This window comes from Meriones unguiculatus, chromosome X (assembly GCF_030254825.1).
Source record: "Meriones unguiculatus strain TT.TT164.6M chromosome X, Bangor_MerUng_6.1, whole genome shotgun sequence".
In the NCBI taxonomy this organism is placed as follows: domain Eukaryota; kingdom Metazoa; phylum Chordata; class Mammalia; order Rodentia; family Muridae; genus Meriones; species Meriones unguiculatus.
Genome location: NC_083369.1, coordinates 6066615 through 6079988, shown reverse-complemented (window position 1 = coordinate 6079988; position 13374 = coordinate 6066615).

Genomic DNA, 13374 nt, shown 5'->3' with positions numbered 1-13374 from the left:
TCTGTGCATTCCCAAAGTTCACAGCTCCCCAGATAAACCATACACACACATATATAAATTAATGAACACACTAAATAAGAAAAATGGTGAGTATACAATTTATTATTTGGTTTTATTAGTACCATCTCATGTTATTATTATAGTTTTGTGGTTTTAGTTTATTTTTTCCAACTTTATTTTTGATATTACTTGGGGCTAGGAAGCTGATATGAAAAAAGTATAAACACTTATAAGTATGTTCCAAAATTAATATAGAAAGTTCCAGTATATTGTCTTTTGAGATTAATAAAAACAAGCAAGCAAGGAAACAAATAAGTAACAAAATAAAATGAAAAAAAATTCTTTTTAAGTCACTTCTCATCTCACTTTGTTTTATTTGAATAATCTGAGTTCTGCTTTTCTTTTAACATGGCAGTGCATAGCTTGGTGTTGAAAATATATTACTCCTGACACAGACCACTTTAAAGAAAACAAGTTTTATGCTTCTGTCCCATATCATGATATCATTTCTATCTTCAGAGCAGTAATACAGTCTTCTGGAATTTATATCAATAATTACCACTAAATGTGATGTGAGGAAATGTGTGATACTTTAATATTTTTTAGTACGTCTTCCAAATTTAAATCAATCATCAATATCACTAATGTAAAGATTCAGACTGAAAATTGGAAAAAAGGAAATGATGGTTAACTTTAATTTCTGCTGTACTGGTTAATGGCTATGGGTCTGAGGTGCTAACATAAGAATTTATTAGTAAATTTTAATTTTTCCAAAACCACTGAACAGTTCTTGGAAAAGAACAACATGTAGTTACTACCCAATGAAGCAAGATACAATCTCCCTAGGAAATAATATTTTGGACAAAGTTCACTGGTTTTACATTCCTTTATCAGCATGAATTTCAATTGTGCACAACTGCACATATAAAAATGTTATGGAAACATTAAGATTTATATGTTATAACACTTTATGTCCTCAGAATGTCACATCATGATTTTACAGACTGACTTTTTGTTTCCTGTCCATCAAGTAAAAAACTTGAATTTTTTTGAAACTCTTGCACTCTTGATCCTATACATCAGCATCTGAAGTGCTGTGATTATAAGAATGGGTTACCACATCCAGCTGTGTTTATTGAGTCAGAAAATCCATAACAAAGACTATGGAAAAATAAAATCATTAAAATTAAACTTAAAAAAATCATCTCTCTAGGAAATTGGGAAGTCAATAAAATGATTCTCATGACAACCCAAGTTCAGATCTCCAGCAACCACTAACTGTTGGGCATGGTTTTTGTGCTAATTAGTTTTTGTCACCTTGACACAAAGCTAGACATATCCAAGAAATGGGAATATCAACTGAGAACTTGCCTACATCAAACTGGCCTCTGGGTGTGCCTGTTGCACATTTTCTTCATTGTTAATTGATATAGAAGAATTCATCCTTCAATTAGTGCTGCCATACTTGACCAAGTGAGCCTGAGCTGTATAAGCAATGCAGCTGAGCAAACCATGGAGAGTAAGCCTTCATTCTCTACAATTTCTCTTTGGTTTCATGTCTCCAAATTCCTGCCTTGAATTCCTGCTACAGTTTCTCTCAACTGTAACTTGTATCCAAAATAAATCCTTTATTACCACAAGTTTCTTTTGGTCAGTATTTTATCTTAGCAACAAAAGGTAAGCTAGGACAGGATTGTATGAAAGTCATTCCAGAACTGGGGAGGCAGTGACAAAGGAATTCTTCTGACTTGCAAATCAGAGAGGTTAAACAAACTAGTGAGGTACAGATTCAGTGAGAAATTCTGTTAAAATAATAAAAGGGAAAACAACAACTAGGGTAGCAAGTGATTTAGGAAGATACCAAGCATTGAAATCTGGCCTGCACATGTATATTTGCATGTGTGCATACATCTATAAAATGTGTATACACGTGTACAAAATAATTCGCCATTCTATTACAAAAATAAATAAAAAGCTGAATAAACTAAAAATCAAATTTTCATCCTACATTCATCAGAGATCCTAAGTAAATATGCTCTAATAAACATTAGAAATTTAGGTAGGTGGATGCATTAGGGAAAGGTAACTTAGAAACATAGAACCTCTATAAGAACTGGTATCTAGATAGGAATCTTGATATGATATTGATGAGCTACTTGTAGCTGTGTGTAGGAAAGTATGACAAACTCTCCAGAGCATTCCAATTGTAGAAAACTCCTCTCCTCAGATTTTACCTCTCTAATACAACCACACAATAAATACTGTAAAAATATCCCTTCATATTTTTCACAGGGAAAGGATATACCTTGATCAAATATTCAAGGTATTCTCTTTTGAACAAAGCTCTTCCCACAGAGGAGAAATTATTTTATTGTTTTAACTTTTTAATAATTTTTGACATTTTCATACATATATATAATGTGTCAACAAATCTGACATAATCATAGAACTACATGAATTCTCCATTCTTTCACACTTCAGTAAAGTATTAGAAAAACATAAGCAGTGATACTTACGTAGTACATTGTGCCCTTCCTTCAAATAAAACATTACCAAGTATATCTGTAAAAAAAGTTTTAATAAATCTAATAAGCAAAAATAGAGCTACATAAGGCAGGAATGTAAAAATTTTCAGACTATATATATTTTTATTTTTTTCTCTCATATATTACATCCCAAAAGCAGTTTTCCATCCCTCCATCCTCTTCAACTCTCTCCTCTTACCCTACACCTCCATATCTATTTCTCCTCCATTTCCCTTCAGAAAAAGGCAGGCCCCCAAGGAATATCAAGCAAACATGGTAATGAAGCTAAACACCACCCACTCTCTTATTAAGGCTGGAAAAGGCAACTCAGTAGAGGGAAAATGGTCCCCAAAGTAGGCAAATGAATAAGAGATAGCTCCCAAGCTCACTGTTAGGAGTCCCAGTGAAAGAACAAGCTGCATAAGCATAACATGTGCAGAGGACCTGTGTTGTTTCCATGCATGTTCCCTGATTGTTGGTTTTGTCTCTGTTAGGCCCTTATTGGCCCAAGTTGATTTTGAGTTTTCCTGGGTTTTCTTTGTTGTTTTGTTTGTTTGTTTGTTTTGTTGTATCTTTGACCCCTGCTGGTTCCTATAGTCTTCCTCTCCCTCTTCCACAGGATTCCCCAAGCTCTGTTTAATTTTTTGCTTGTGGGTCTCTGTATAACTGTTTCCATCATAGGTGCTGGATGAAATCTTTCTGATAATGATTATGAATTATCTTAGACTCCTGCTTATGAGTATAACAGAATATCACAGGAATGATTTTATTGACTTTTTTTTCTTTATTTTTTTTTCTTTCTGGTTTTGTTTTCTTATATCATATGTCTTTGGGCTATCTGGCCTCTAGTCCTTGACCCTCCAGGCAATGGTCATTCATTGGTCACTTAACCAATTTCTGGACCACCTTCACCACACCATATTTGTAGGCAGGACAAATTATAAATCTGAGGTTTTGAGTCTGAGTAGGTGTCCCAGTCCCTCCACTGGAAGACTTGCCAGTTTACAGGCTATGGCTGGTTCAGGCTCTGTCTTCTCTCTTGCTAAGAGTATTTGCTAGGTTCATCCTAAATGATTCCTGGGAGTTTCCATTATACTATGTTTCTTCATCGCTCCCAAATGTCCTCTAATTCCAGTTGTTTCTCCAATATTCCTTCCAATTTCCTTTAACTTGATCACTTCTGTTCATGCCCCCACTTGTCCCCAGTCTACCTGTGGTATCTATTCTATTTCCCTTCTCCCAGGGAAATTCATGTGTTCCCCCTTGAGCCTTCTTTTTTACTGAGCCTCTCTGGGTCTGTAGATTGTAGCATGATTAGTCTTCAATTTACTGCTACTATTCACTTATAAGTGAATACATACCATGTTTGTCTTTGTGTTTCTGGGTCTGGGTTTTTTCACTGAAGATGATCTTTTTTAATTCCATCAATTTGCTTACAAATTTCATTACGTTATTTTTTAACAGCTGAGTAATATTTTATTGGATAAGTATACCACGTTTTCTTTATCCATTCTTCGATTGAGATATATTTGGTTGTTTGCAGATTCTGGTTATCACGAATAAAGCTGCTATGAACATAGTTGAGCAAGTGTCCTTGTGATATGATGTAGGTTCCTTTGAGTATATGAACAGGAATGGCATAGCTGTGTCTTGGAAAACTATAACTTTTAAAATAAGATTAATATGTGAAATGTTTTAGTGGAAATAGTATAGAATACCAAAAATGGAAAAATAACTTTTTTTTTGAGATTCTGCACTTTTTTTTTTCAATGCAGTTTATTCAGGAACCTTGACCAATCATCTGACCCTGGGGAAAGCCAGCCCACAGCTTAAATAGCCTCTGGGTAGCCAACCCCAGCGTGCCACGTGGGCAATGCAGATAGGTCCACATACATGGAAGCAAGCCAGATCCTCAGCCTTAGCCAAATGTGGAGTTGTTTGTGACAGAGAGCACTCACCATCGGGAAGGTGGAAGGCGGAAACCAGCTCCATCTTTAAGGCACGGCATTACTCAGCTCTCTACAGTTCCCCTTTTTGTTTTAGACACCTCAGGCAAGAGTAGAGGTCTGATCTCTGATATTAGAAATAAATTGGGACTTTGTATTGATGTTCATTTAGGTGTCATCCACCCAAAGAGCATCAGACCCGACCTATACCTTTTTCTCAGAGGCGGGACCTGGGGCATCAACCCGCATGCAATCAGACATGCTCTTCTCTGGGTCCAAAGCGGCTGACCCTGAGTACAGTGCTTAGCCTCGCATCCTGAGCATAACATTTTAGCTTTTTATGGTAGCCAACCATGCTTGGGGAGACTGTCCCACTTCAATGGCTGTAAAGGCCTGAATGGTCATGGCTGCATTACGCTGTTGTGAGACTCTAATCTTGCATATATACCACAGGCAAACCAAGGAGACCACCACCAGAAGGCCTGCTAACGCTCCCATGCCCGCCCATTCCTTCAGATAATTCATGGCTGCAACAATCCATGGCGGCTGTTGGAGCTACCACTGCGGCATTAGCCAGGAGTCATACTATGCAGACCGCTCAGAACCTGAATAATCTTTTAGCCAATGTAGCTCATGCCTTAGATGTACAAAAAGGAATTAATGCTCAACTAAAAGGAGGCTTTATGGTGTTCAATCAGAGGATTGACCTCATGCAGGAGCAAATTGATACCCTATGGCAAATCACTCAACTTGGCTGTCAATGAAAGTATTCTGGACTTTGAGTCACTAGCATACAACATGAGAATTTTCCCGGTGCTGCAAATCTGTCTAAACAATTGTCTAGCTATATTTTAGGTAACTGGACTGGAGAATTCGATACTACAATGGAGCAGCTAAGAGTGGCCATTGTCACGGTAAATTCTCCCAGAGTGGACGCAGGACTAGCCACAGGAAAAATAAATTTTAAAAAATTAAAGTGAAGTCACACTTATTGTTTATCTTAGAGCTTGTGCTGTTGGTGTTCTGTTCAGGAAGTCTCCTGTGCCAATGAGGTCAAGGCTCTTCCCCACTTTTTCTTCTAACCAATTTAATGTGTCTGGTTTTATGTTGAGGTCTTTGATCCACTTGGACTTTAACTTTGTGCAGGGTGATAAATATGGATCTATTTGCATTTTTCTACATCTAGGCATCCAGTTAGACCAGCACCATTTGTTAAAGATCCTGTATTTTTTTCCAACGTATGATTTTGGCTTCTTTGTCAAAAATCAGGTGTCCATAAATATATGGGATTATTTCTGGGTCTTCTATTCGATTCCATTGATCTACCATTCTGTTCCTATGCTAGTACCATGTAGTTTTTATTACTGTTGCTCTATAGTACAGCTTGAGATCAGGGATGGAGATAGCTCCAGAATATCTTATTGTACAGAATCGTTTTGGCATTTTTTTTTCCCACATGAAGTTGAGAAATTTTTTTTCAAGCTCTGTAAAAAATTGTGTTAGTATTTTGATGGGAATTGCACTGAATCTGTAGATTGCTTCTGGCAGGATGGATATTTTCACTGTTAATCCTACTGATCCACAGAGGACCTCTGAAAGACTCTACCCAATAGGGTATCAAAACAGATGCTGAAACTCATAGCCAAACTTTGGGCAGAGTGCAGGGAATCTTATGAAAGAAGGGGGAGTTAGAAAGACCTGGAGAGGATAGGAGCTCCACAAGGAGAGCAATAGGACCAAGACATCTGGGCTTAGGGGTCTCTTCTGAGACTAATACTCCAACCAAGGTCCATGTGTGGAGATAACCTAGAACCCTTGCACAGATGTAGCCCATGGCAGCTCAGTGGGTTCCTCAGAAAGGGCAACAGGGACTGTCTCTGACATGAATTCAGTGGCTGGCTCTTTGATCACTTCCCCTGATGGGGGAACTGCCTTTCCAGGCCATGGAGGAAGACAATGCAGTCAGTCATGATGAGACTTGATAGGCTAGGGTCCGATGGAGGGGAAGGACGACCTCCCCTATCAGTGGACTTGGAGAGGGGCATGGGAAGAGATGAGGGAGGGTTTGGGAGGAAATGAGCGAGATAGTTACAGTTGGGACACAAAGTGAACAAAATGTAAATAATACAAAAAATAAAATTTAAAATTAAAAAATTAAATTCTGAAAAAAAATTAAAATGAAGTACTGGGAATTGAAAGAAAAAGACAATGACAGAAATAAAATAGATCTTTGATGGATTCATTAGCAACCTGAGCAACCTAGCTAAGCATATGCTAAAAATGCAGAAAATCCAAGATAAAATATAACTCCTGAAATTATTACTTTAAGAGATACAAAGATAATATTAAGTCTACATTCAGAGATCATGTATAGCAGAATAGAATAGAAAGAAAAATTTAATATGACCCTACAAAAAAATCTAATGTATCCTTTGCCCTTATACAAAAGTAAAGAGAAATTCCTTTGCAAATAACAAAGCAACTTTATCCACCTGAGTGTCTGTTTTGCTTACTTCTATGTTTGTAGCATCCCCAATGTACAAGAAACATCACATCCATGAAATAAATATGTATTAAATTAATAAATGAATGGCTGACAGTGCTTTGAGCATTGGGATTCTCTAGGATGCAAGAGAATTTAATAGTAATAAGATCTTTTATTTCTTCTATGATTCTTATTTGAGCTTGAGTTATTGTGGAAAATGTCAGGTAAAATAGTGAGAGGATTATTAAATTGTCTCTATGTAGATCAAAAGATAACTTCAAATGTGTCAATTTTAATACAAAAATATTAAAAATTTTAAAAAATTACTCCAAAAAGAGGTTTTAATAATTGTATATGTTTAAAACAAAGTGTCATGGTTTAGAGGACTAAAAGGGAATATTTCACTGTATTCCATTTTGTGGAAGAAGGTGATATATAAGTTTGCTAAATTTAGACAATTCTATAGCACTTGAACAACTAAAGAAATAAAAGTATTCACACAGGAAAGGATGAACACAGCTCAAGTTAAAGAACACAGAACACTCCTATACCTTGGATCTAGCCCTACTTTAAAGAGCATATTTATTAAATCAAATTTCTTCTTTAATATATACTGTTTCTCCCATGGTCCTAAATATTATTGATAGTTTTACATTGGCATTCATATATGGTAATCACTGTGAAATCTGAAAACATCAAGAAACTAACATTCTCATGATGTCCTTTGAAACAATGACATTGAATGTTTAGATTTAGAAGTCAAATTCAAACACTATGTTATTTTCTTGTTCTAATACTCTCAGATTCAGCAATGGGTTAAATTATATCAGAAAAACTTATACAGGAATATAGGACCATTATGGATTTCTGGGGAATAGATCTGAATGTACATTCACCCCATCATATTTGTGTAAAACTGGTTTTAAGATCCTCATGAACAACACAATCTATGAATAATTAAGTTCCTAATATAAGGTGGTATGAAATATTTCTTGTAAGAGCTGATGCAACACAAAAAATACTTAAGAAGCTGTAACATTATATTTTAGAAAACAATGACAAAATGTTGATATATGACTAAATATATTTACCTAATATATTTCTATGATTTTATGGTTGCCTTACATGTACCTACAGTGAAACCAATATTACAGGAAAAACAAAAACTGTACCTGTAGTAACCTAAATATTCCAGTATCAAGTTTGAAAGAGATAAATTTAGTAATAAAAGTTGATAAAATGAGCTCTAGGGAAAATATTGTAGAAACACAGTTCAAATTTAGATAGATATTATAAATAAAAGAAGACTTGATTCCAGAATGAAAGAAATTGGAGACAAGATTACAGAGCTGAAAGAACAGGTACCTTAGTTTCACTCTTTCGTTCTTTAAAATTTTTATAGTATTTTGAATTATACCCAGAACTTTATATTTCTAGGGAAGCACTCTATCATTGTACTACACTGTCACTCTATGAACAACTAAGTTCAAGAGCCTAAACTGCAGATTTTCTAACCACTAGTTGCTGCTACAATACTAACTGATCAAAAGAGAATACAAATAAACAGAAAGAAAGGAGTTTTGTGTGAATTATGATAATTAACAAAATTTCCATTAACAAAACAGAATATGGACATAACATTTAATGTGTGTTATTTTGTCTACTGGAAAAACAAGATAGGCAGAAGTAACATTCATTTATTAAATAATTATGGAGTGCCTAAGGCCTGAGAAGTACTGACATGATGTAGCTTTTTAAATAAAACATGTTGCTTTTTAGGGTCTGTGTATTTTATATTTTTAGCTACTTTATGGGTTCTTCTCCTAACTCTATCCTAACAATATTTAAGTGGCTCATCTCAGCTTCTCCTGGCTCAACATCACCAAATGTCTTCTCACTCTATTAGACCAATTCAGTTTCAATTGTCTCTTATCTTTACTCTGCTCCATCTCTTTTTTTTTTCCTTCTCTCTAGACCTACTCAGTATTCTTTTTTTCTTGGGTCAACTCTTCTCTGACCCTACTTTTCTCTCTCCAGGAACATACTCACACCTCCTCCTCTCTCTTCCTCCTCTGTCTGTTTTGCTCTCTATGCCTCTCTTTCTCCCCCCCCCCCCAGCTGTTACCTTCTGCTGGCTTTTATAACCTCTCCTATTCCCAGAAGTCGAATTGCCAACTGACACCGAAAGGCATAGGGCCATTTAAAGGAGTAGGCATGTGAAATATTTCGTACTACAATATAGGGTCAAATAAACTAGTAAACATTTACATGGCACCTGTTTCCTCCGTGGCTTAACAATTTTATTGTAAATAATGTGTGAATGTTCAACAATTTTAATGTAAATAATAACAGATGTGATTATATACTGGACTACTATGGAAGAAAGTAATGTAAAATATAGCTTGGATTTGAGGGACTAGAAATGCTTCTCTGAGACTAGCATAAAAACTAATCTCTATTAATAGAAATTAATTAGTTAACTGTAAGTATTTCTGATATAAGATCCTCTGTACACAAAGTTCTTATAATAGGAATGGTGCTTACTATGACTGGAACATAAGAAAGCCATTGAATCTTTTTAAAAATTATTTATTTACTATTTACTACAGTTTATTCACTTTGTACCTTGACTGTAACCCCCTACCTTGTCTCCTTCCACTCCCACCCTCCCTCCCTCTTCTCCCCCTATGCCCCTCCTCTAGTCCATTGATAAAGGAGGTCTTCCTCTCCTGTTATCTGTCCCTAGCTTCTCAGGTCTCATTAGGACTGGTTGCATAGTGTTCCCCTGTCATATATCTGATATAATGTGCTCCATGTGCAAAGGACTTTAACTGAGGAACTTAAGAATGCCATTTTGCCTTAAATTTGGTGATCTAGGGAAATGGCGATGCAAAATTAAATTTGTCTTAATTACCCTTCTATTGTTGTGGTAAGAGACCATAAAAAAAAACAACTTAAAGAAGAAATTTATTTGGCGCTTACAGTTCAGAAAGTTAGAACCTATGGCCATCATGATTGAGAGCATGACAGCAAGCTAGCAGGCTTGAACTAGACATTTGCTGAGAAGATACATCTTGATTTGCAAGTAGCAGAAAGAGAGAGAGAGACAGAGACAGAGAGACAGCAGAGAGAGACAGACAAACAGAAACAGCAGAGACAGACAGACAGAGACAGACACAGAGACATGAAAAGAGAAAGAGAAAGGTACTGGGAGTAGAGTAGCATGGGCTTTTAAACATGGTCTTACATCTTGATTTGACAAGGACGCTTTTCTTTTTACTGTCTTCATAGATTTGATTTCTTGGTTTTCAAGCAACAAGCAAAGAGAGACAGAGACAGAGAGTGGGCATAGCATGGACTTTTTAAAACTCAAAGCTAATGACTAGCTTCCTCCAAGAAGGCCACACCTCTTAATCCTTCTGTAAAAGTCCAAATAATAGACATCTGAAACTGTAGAAAAGAGTGAACAGGATAGGAGCCTACCACAGAGGGCCTCTGAAAGACTCTACCCAGCAGGGTATTGAAACAGGTACTGAGACTCATAGCCAAACTTTGTGCAGAGTACAGAGAATCTTATGAAAGAAGGCAGAGATAGAAAGATCTGAAGGGGGCAAGAGCTCCACAAGAACAACAGAACCAAAAAATCTGAGCCCAGGGATATTTGCAGAAACCTATACTCCAACCAAGGACCATGAATGGAGACAACCTAGAACCCCTGCTCAGAAGTAGCCCATGGCATCTCAATCTCCAAGTGGGTTCCCTAGTATGAGGAGCAGGGGTTCTCTTTGACATGAATTCAGTGGCTGGCTCTTTGATCACTTCCCCCTGAGGGGGAAGCAGGCCTTGATAGGCTACAGAGGAGGACAATACAACCAGTCCTGATGAGACCTGGTAAGCGAGCGTCAGATGAAAGGGGAGGAGGACCTCCCCTATCAATGGACTTGGGGAGGGGCATGGCAGGAGATGTGGAAGAGAAGGTGGGATGGGAAGGAAATGAGGGAGGTGCCTAGAGCTGGGATACAAAATGAATAAACTGTAATCAGTATATAAAAAATAAAAATTTAATTAAAATGTTTTAAATCCAAAGTCTCTTGTGAGAACAAGGCAATCTTTTGTCTGTAACTCCTTGTAAAATCAAAATGCAAAATGGCACACAGTATATATAACCATTTATAAAGGGAGAAATTGGGCACAGTAAGAAAAGAGTGGACCAAATCCTGATCATAATGCAGCAGGGCAAACAGCAATTCCTGTCTGATGACAAAGGGCTTGATTGTTGGCCAACTTTGCTGACTGCAACATGATTCTTTCTGTTAGGCTAGATCCATCTTCTGTTTACAGCTTTTACACTGATATCTCATGACTCTGTGGCTGCTGACATCTTGATGTCTCAAATGTCACCCAGGCATCGCTGTCACAGCTTGCCTCCTAGGGATTTCATGTGCAGGTACAACCCTGACACATGATTGAATTCAGCAGTTCTTTTAACCACTTAGAAAGTTCCACGAACCCTTCATTCATATACTCTTCATGACTCTAAAAACTGAACCATGTGGACAACACTGTCAAGTATACCTGCTTACTTATGATGGAGCCTGACCCCTTTAATTATATTTTAAGTCTTTCTTAATTTGTTATTACTTTTTAGGAACAAGGAATTCCACTGGCAGTTCCATTTATTCTTTTTATTTATTTTTTTACAATTTATTCACTTTATATACCAATTGTAGCCCCTCCCTCATCTGCTCCCAGTTCCTAGTCCCTCATTCCCCCCTTAGTCCACTGAGAGGGGGAGTCCTCCTCCCTTGTCATCTGATCTAAACCTATCAAGTCTCATCAGGACTGCCTGGAGCCTCTTCCTCTGTGGCCTGTCAAGGCAACATGACCAGAGGGAAGTGATCTAAGAGCATGCCACTGAGTCCATGTCAGAGACAGCCCCTACTCCCTTTACTTGGGGACCCATATAGAATCTTAGCTGCCTATGGGTTACATCTGAGCAGGGGATCTAGGTCCTCTCCATGTATGTTCCTTCGTTGATTCATCAGTCTCTGCAGGACGCCCTGAGCTCAGACTTTTTGGATTAGTTATTCTCCATGTGGAGCTCCTGTCCCCTCTGGATTATTCTATCCCCCTCCTTCTTTCACAAAGATCCCTGCCCTCTGCCCAAAGTTTGCTTGTGAGTTTATGCATTTGCTAAGATAGCCTGTTGAGTGGAGCCTTTCAGAGGACATCTATAGTAGGCTCAGTCCTGTTCCCTGTGTCTTCCAGTTTCTATCCTGTTTGTCATTCTGAATGAGAATTAAGTGTCCTTAGGGTCCTCCTTGTTGTTTAGTTTCTTTAGGTCTGTGGATTGTAGTAAGGTTGTCCTATATTATATGGCTAATACCTGCTTATAAGTGAGCATATACCATTTGTGTCTTTCTGCTTCTGAGTTAACTCACTCAGAATGATCTTTTCTAGCTCCCACCATTTACCTACAAATTTCATGATTTCCTTGTTTTTAATTGCTGAGTAGTATCCCATTGTGTAAATGTACCACAATTTCTGAATCCATTCTTCTGTTGAGGGACATCTATATTATTTCTTGACTCTAGCTATTATGAAAAAAAGCTGCTATGAACACAGCTGAGCAAATGTCCTTGTTGTATGGTGGAACACCTTTTGAATATAAGTCGATGAGTGGTATAGCTGGGTCTTGAGGTAGCACTATTTCCAGTTTTCTAAGAAAGCACCAGATTGATTTGCAAAATGGTTGTACAAGTTTTCACTCCCACCAGCAATGGAGGAGTGTTCCCCTTTGTCTACAACCTCTCCATCATGTGTCCTCTCTTGAGTTTTTAACTTAGCTATTCTGATGGGTGTAAGATGGAATATCAGAGTTATTTCCTTTTTATAATTTGTAAGCTTAGCTTGGTAGGAACTTGCCTTGAGGGCACCACTTCCTTCCTTCCATTTCAGAGCAGGCCTTATTTTTCTCATCATTTTTTAGAGCAAGCATTAGCTACAATATTAGATTTTTTGGTGCTCCTTTTCTTGGTAAACTTCATATTTTGTATTTATTTTTGCTCCACATGATCTTTATAATTGGACACTTTCATAAAGTGATCACTAAAATGTTCTGGATAGTTTTTTTTTCCTTTTTCTTTCTTTTATTTTATTTTTTAATTTTCATTGATTCTTTGTGAGTTTTGCATCATGTACCCTAGTCCTGCTTATCTTCCCATACCCTCATATCCATCCTTCACCTTTGCAGCCTCCTCCTGAAAATATCACACACACACACATAAACACACACATGAATACACACACACATTCATACACACAAGCATACACTTACATACACACAAAAGGAGAGCATATCATTGTGGAAGTTGTATTATGTCACAATGTGTCCCACAGTATATCACTCTGTCCACAT